Genomic DNA, 7,763 nt, shown 5'->3' with positions numbered 1-7,763 from the left:
TCGTATGCTTCTGTTTGAACTATTTAACATTATTTTATAGTTCAGATATTTTCAGAATCTGTAATTATAATTCTTTGAATAAATGTAAAAGAGTGCAATTGGTTTAGATAAGAGCTTGATACATACCTATATGTATTTAAGCTATGGTCATGACTGATGTCGGCACCAAGGTATTTTGCATCTTCAAGTCGGGCTAATGTTTGATTTTGGAGTTTGCCAAAGTTTTAATGGACTTTTAAAATCAGAGTACACACACTGACACATGTACAGGGTTCGCACAGGCTTAAAAAGTACTTGAAAATGAAGGACAGTCTTGAAAAGTCCTTGAAAACAAAACTTGTCTTGAAAAGTGCTTGAAAATTGCCCAAAGACCTTGAAAAGTACTTGAATTTCTTATTTTCTCATATGCTAGGCAATTAAAATCTCCCTGAAAATCAAAAGTAAATCTTTTAGAATAAAATCAGCAAGTTTCGAGCAATGGGCAGAGCTACGAAAACGCCGTAATAAAAAAGGTCGAAAGTGTTCGGGATGAACGCAAAGTTTGGGTACGAATGTTATGTACATTCTGTTAGCGTTGTCTCCCCTGACTAAAATGGCGGCTAGAATTTACAAATCTGTGTAAGTATTATTTATAAATAAGTCCTTGAAAACTATAAGACTAGTGCTTGAAAAGTCCTTGAATTTGACTTGGCCTTGTCTGTATGAACCCTGTTGTAGCATTGCACATCAGACTGCAATTTTGACAACTGTGACTAGCTCACTGCAAAAGGGATAAAAGATAATCTAAGGAGGGATATTTATCAGCCTTTGTTTAAGTCAACAGTCAGTTGAACAGTGGGATTTTTTCCTATATGTACATTCACATAAATTTCTTTAAAAAATTATGTTGCTTAAGGTAGTGGACCCTTAATAGTTTTTTTTGGCAATTTCAGTGTGATTTTTGGCATTCTTTGGCCATAAATGTAATTCATATCAGCAATAACTTCGATATCAGCTGGAAAATGCCGAAATCATATACGGAGAAAACAATTAAACGGAACTTAACGATTGTCATTACAGATCCACTACCTTAAATAAAGACCATAAACATCAAGATCTTATTTAAACAATAAATTTGGATTATGTATCATACTGTGTATTTATTTGTAGGCATGGCTGAACTATGAGATGTTTCTCAAGAGACTTGCAAGACTGGCTGCTGATAATGCTAAACAAGATAAATCTGCTGTAATCAGAGACAATCATATTCGTAATGCAGCTAAGGTAACACACACTGGAACTCAATATTAAGCTACTCAAATTTCAAAACTAGCTAGAGATTTGATAAAATTTTAGGAGAGACATGTTGCTTTTTGGTCAGTTATCTGCCCATTTATTTGTCACCAAATCATGTCTGCTCTGCATTTTACTTCCCTTGAAGGATTTTTCAATTTGAATATACATGTACAAAGTATAAGGTAATACACATGTAACTTAATAAGGCTACTCAAATTTCAAAACAGTACCAGTAACTTAAGATCTGATAAACTTTTGGGAGAGACATATATGTTGCTTTTGGTCCAGTTATCTGCCCATTTATGTGTCACAAAATCGTGTCTGCTTTGCATTTCACCTCCCTTGAAGGATTTTCAACTTGAATATACAACGTGTATGGAGAGCTATCCTACTCAGTGCAGTGTTGGCATCTGCACCTTTGTTCAAGTTTTTATGCGCTTTCACTTTATCTCTGTTATAACATGATGGATTTGGCTTCAAAATTAAAATAGTCGTTCCACATCATCAGTCACATCAGATGACACAGAGTTCATAACTCTTGCACCGTTTCATAGATTTAATGCCCTCTTAATACATGTACTTAGAATTTCAGGTAAAAGTTTTGCTCAATCAGTTTTCACTGAATTCCTTGATAAGAGTACTCCTCGTCACCTCAGTGCAAGAAGTGGATAACTGCATTGATTTAAAGAAGCACTTATTCACTTTTTGCACTAAGGTGACGTCCTATTTGACTCAAACATACAAAATGTAAAATAGTCGTTCCATTGCGCATTACCACCCACATCACTTGACAAGGTACGTGGTTGTATTTGCTGTCTACATGTATACAGCCGATGCCAAGATTTGGCTACATTGCAGTTTTGAAATTACTCCTTCACAATTTAAAAAACATTCACTGAAGGAGAACAGTTCAGACTGTTTCGAATTATTCCTCTTTGTTTCAACAGTGTCAAAGAATATGAACACTAAGTTAAATGTAAGCAAACAGATATCTCTAAGTCATCATTTCTGTACTTGGATTTTAATCCTTACCCTGCTAAGTTTATACAATGAACCTGTCCATCTTTCAATTTGGATAGTACCATTAACTCTTTAAAATGGGTGCTTACCAAAAAGATACTGACTGAATGGCGAACAGTGCAGATCTTGATCTACACTGGCTCAGTCGTGTCCAGCATGATAAGGGTTACGTTAATTTGTTTGTGTTGTACTGTCCTGTGAATGGAACAACAAAATGTACGACAGTCAGTGAGATGAGTTGAATGTGAAAAATTGATTGTTCATTAGTTTCATTTGGTCAAAAGTTATTTTTACAGCGTGATGTCAGACCCAACAGATATATGAGCCGTGCCATGAGAAAACCAACATAGTGGCTTTGCGACCAGCATGGATCCAGACCAGCCCGCAGTCTAGTCAGGATCCATAATGTACGCTTTCAAACCCTATTGCAATTAGAGAAACCATTAGCAAACAGTATGTATCCTGGTCAGACTCCACGGATGCGCAAGCTGGTCTGGATGGATCCATGCTTTACAAGACATGCATTCCAGTTTCGGTGTAAGAGAAAGATTAAAATTCTACAGCGTAAAAAATCTTTCGATCCAAGCATGCAGAACTACTGTACCTTAAAAAGTTAAGTAGTCAATAAATGTCGCATGTGCGAATGGTTTCTGCAAGAATTTTTTCATAATTTGTTGTTCCCTTTTATATTTGCAGACTATCCTTGGCGGTATCAGAGGCTGAACATTTAGCTATACGCATTACCATGGGGGAAAAGTGCAATAGTGAAAAGTCAGTGTGAACTGCAACAGTTACTGTTAAATTGTTGAACATTAAAAACTGCAGTTGTTACTGTGTTGAACAACTTTCTTTTGGTTCTGCTACTGAATCTACAGCTGTCGTTCACAATGTGAATTTGATCCAACACTATTCTGTATTATACTAACGGAGAGATGTCTGCAGGTTGGACTACAGTTGCCGAGGCATATCGTTTGAAGTATTATATTATTAAAAAAAATGAGGAATCTGCATGGCAATTGAAGACCTGTTTTTAGATGAGGAGATAGGAAGCTAATTAAGGACAGCGAATAATAGTTGCATTTAGCAATATTTCTGATTTGGTGAAGTAGAATTGTGTACATTTTCTCCAATTGAATTAATTAAATTTTTACTAGAAAAATAGCCCTTACGTGATCAAGCATGATTAAAATCTGTTGTATCGCTTTAAAAAAAAACACTGTAAAAAAGCTAATTTTTAGCTTGCCTATACGAAGTATATGGACAGCTGTTCTACTCACCCTGATGTCGGTGTCTTTTCGGGTCCCCACCTAATCAAATTTTTTACACTTTCTCTTTTTTCTCCATATCTCTGTAATTACTTGATGAATTTGCTTTAAACTTAAAATAGTTATTCCCCATCATCACCCACATCATATGGCACAAGGGCCAAAACTCTCACACCAATATTTCATTAATTATCCCCCATTTTTACTTAGTATTTCAGGTTCAAGTTTTTATGCACTTTTCACTCTATCTCAATTATTCCTAAATCGACTGGATTCAGACTGAAAGTAGTTGTTCCACATCATCTCCCACATGATATGACACAAGGCACATAACTCTGGTACCAATATTTAATGAATTATCCCCCCTTTTTACCTTGAATTTCATGTTAAAGTTTTGATGCACTTCCACTGTATCTCAGTTATTACTAAATGGATTTGATTCAAACTTAAAATTGTTGTTCAACATCATCACCCACATCATATGACACAAGGGACATAACTCTTGCACCAACATTTCATGAATTACCCCCCTCTTTACTTAGAATTAGAATTTCAGGTTAAAGTTTGGTACACTTTCACTGTATCTCAATTATTACTAAATGGGTTTGATTCAAACATAAAATATTGTTCCACCTTATCACCCACATCATTTGTGACACAAGGTGCATAACTCTGGCACCAATTTTTCATGAATTATGCCCCTTGTACTTAGAATATAAGATTAATTTTGATGTATTTTCACTATATCTCAAGTTATTATGAAATGCATTTTATTCAAACTTGAAGTAGTTGTTCCACATTATATGACACAAGATGCATAACTCTTCCACCAATATTTTATGAATTATGCCCCCTTTCTGCTTAGTATATACTTATATAGTGTTTTGGTTAGGGCTGTAACGAATACACTAAGGGGCGAATATGATACGTATCACGAATACAAGTATTTTATTCATGAATACGAATTCTATATAAAAAGGTCACCGAACAGTATGTGGCTTTTGCCAACAATAGATTACAGTCTGCTGACAAGATTCTAGTACTTACTTGGTACTCAAAACACTGTGATTGTGAACTAATACTGTTCAAAAGTAAAACAAAAAACACACAGTTAGCATGTAACTTTGTAAGCTTATAGAACTTTGGATTCAAATGACTTAAACTGTCAACTGTTTGGCAAAAAAACGACTAGAGACGACCAAAAACTGACGATGTGTATTTGGCAAGATGATCCCCTATTTCAAAATTATTTTAAAATTATATAAAATTACGAATTCAATCCCATTTCAAACCCAGAAAATTATTAAAATCATTTTATAAATAGTAAACCAACATCAAATATTGGCCCTATGAGACTTATCAAATAATTGTCGTGAAAATATTTGTCTACTGTTGTGGGTGGGGGTAATACGAAGAAAATTAATGCGAAATGCGCTATGAAACGCAAGCATTTTGGTAGCTTTCTTGTGTTGTAGGTAAATTCAAGTAATTTTAGTATGGATTATGCAGTTTTTATTTATATTCGTAAATATTTGGTTCAGGACATAGAAAATAACGAATACAATTTGGACAAAACTGTATTCGATTAAATGGAATATTCGAATGTATCGTTACAGCCCTAGCTAGTTTTGGTACACTTTATCTGTACCTCTCTTATAACTTAATATTTTTAACACAACTCAAGCTGTTGTGCAATATTCATCCACCATTAGTCATTAAACACTCCTGTGACAGCTCCATTTTTTCCTTAGATGTGCCCAGTTTCACTATCCAGCATCGAAATAGTCAAGCGCACTGTCTCCTGTGACAGCTCTTGTTTGTACTCTGGGTACTTACATCCATTTGTTGCTTTCCATATAGATATATTGAAGCCTTTGATGGTTATTCAATTTTGTGTTGTTACATATATTTTTTTGCATACATATTGACCTAGTGGACCAGTAGTGATAGCTGATAACTTCCATTCCATTGCATATACTATGCTATTGTGGCTTTTGAGCTGGTGTGAATGGCTCAGGAAACAGATTTTTAATAGTTGTTGAAACATTTCTTTATGATTTCTGAACGTGATGAACCACTAGCGAAATAATAACTTAAGGCTTACCAGTGTTCCTAAAATTTCTAAAAAAAAAAAAAAAAAAAAAAAAGAAAAATCAAAGGAAATTTATAAAAATGCCCTATTTTCCCCTCTTAATATTTGTTTTTCAACATACTATTGGAGTTTGATTAGTACTTCATGCTTAATATGTTTAAATGTTGTTTTATAGGTCTTCTTATTCGCTGCAAGCAGTTTTATCCAGTTTATAGACAACTGACCAGTGGTTCAGTCTGTTATTAGCTGTGACTGGATAAGAGAGATTGAATGTCTATATTTTAGTAAACAGTCTTAATTTTATCCCAAAAATATCTAAGAAATAGTAGCAAATTCCTAATTTTAGCCCAAAGTTTTGTTTAAAATCACCCTAAATTTTTGTCAGAAGATGCTGAACACCCTGTTTAAACTTGTGTAATAAGTTTACTCAAAGTCTTGTATTCTCAAAGATTCATGTTTTGATTTGTATCTTGTTTAGTAAATCTTTATGGGCATTGTTTCAAGTTGTCTTCCATTCAGCATTTACACAGTCAGTCAGTTCTTTCTTTCAATCCAAGCTCAGTAGCATTAGTGGAGTTCATGTATGATTTTGTACTTCCATCAGATAATAGCTTATTATGTACAAAGTATATGGACAGCTATCCAACTCAACCCAGCGCCTGTGTCCGCATCTGTTCTGCATCCATACCTTTGTTAAAAGTTTTGATGCACTTTCACTTTATATCTGTTAATACTTCATGGATTTTCTTCACAAACATTAGTTATATCTCATTCAGCCACATCATATTACTGAAGGGCCAAAACTTCTGCACCAATATTTTGTGTATTATCCCCCTTTTTAATTAAAGTTTTGATGCACTTTAACTCTACCTGTTATTACTTAACGGATTTGACTCATTCTGTTAAATACATTTGTTCATATATGTTAAATAGGTGTTCCACATCATCGCTCACATATGACAAAAGGTTGTTAACTCTGGCACCAGTTATTCATGAATTATGCCCCCTTTACACTTAGATTTATGATAAAGGTCAAGGTCACATGGGGCCTAACATGGAAAACCATTTCCAATCAGTAACTCGAGTACCAGTTGACCCAGGATGTTGAAACTTCATAGGATGATTGGACATGTATGCAGAGTAGATGACCTCTTGATTTTTGGATCACTCTATTAAAGGTTAAGGTGACAGGGACCACAACATGGAAATCCATTTCCGATCAGTATCTCGAGAACCATTTTACCCAGAACCTTCAAACTTAATAGGGTGATAAGACTTATGTAGCAGATGACCCCTGTAGTTTTTAGGGGCAACTCCATCAAAGTTCAAGGTCACAGGGGCCATCTGTCTGTCACACTTCATTTTCGGTCAGTAACTGGAGAACCATTTGACCTAGAACTTCTAACTTAGTAGGGCTTATAGGGTGATAGAGCTTGTAGAGTGGATTACCCCTATTATTTTTGAAGTTACTGGATCAAAGGTCAGTGTCACAGGGGCATGAAGATGGAAAACCGTTTCTAATCAATAACTTGAAAACCACTTGACCGAGAATGTTTAAACTTCATAGGATGATTGGACATATAGAGCAAATGACCCCTTTTGATTTTTGGGTCACTTGATTAAAGTTCAAGGTCACAGAGACCTGAACATGAAAAAGGGGTTCTGATCAATAAATTGAGAACCATTTGACACAAAACCTTCAAACTTCATAGAATGATAGGATTTAGAGTAGATGACCGTATCATTTTTAGGGCTCATGTGAGCAAAGGTCAAGGTCACAGGGGTCTGGAAAACTGTTTCCCATCAATAACTTGAGAACCACTTTACCTTGAATATTGAAACTTCATAGAATGATTGGACGTTCAGAGTAGATGACCCCCATTGATTTTGGCGTCACTCGATCAGAGGTCAAGGTCACAGAACCTAGAAAACTGTTTCCAATAAATAACTTAACACTAGGACTTAATGTTGAAACTACGTGGGATAATTGAACATGCTGAGTAGAGGATCCCTATTGCAGCCAACCATCACACTTCTCTTTGACTTTCGCTCATATGTGCCCTATTGACTTCTTGCCTATTACTACTATGCATTGGGGGATAAATGCGCTT

General features: G+C 35.1%; 1 long non-coding RNA gene across 1 annotated transcript; it reads left to right on the top strand.

The window, feature by feature from the left end:
* Positions 1-216: 216 nt before the first annotated feature.
* Positions 217-6,155, top strand: LOC128555664 (uncharacterized). Its single transcript, XR_008370252.1, has 2 exons — positions 217-1,263; positions 2,992-6,155. It is a non-coding gene; the product is annotated as an uncharacterized LOC128555664 (long non-coding RNA).
* The last annotated feature ends 1,608 nt before the right edge of the window (positions 6,156-7,763 follow it).

This window comes from Mercenaria mercenaria, chromosome 3, assembly GCF_021730395.1.
Source record: "Mercenaria mercenaria strain notata chromosome 3, MADL_Memer_1, whole genome shotgun sequence".
NCBI classification, from domain to species: Eukaryota; Metazoa; Mollusca; class Bivalvia; order Venerida; family Veneridae; genus Mercenaria; species Mercenaria mercenaria.
The sequence above is the reverse complement of the archived record's forward strand: the minus strand, read 5'-3'. Positions and strand labels throughout refer to the sequence as shown.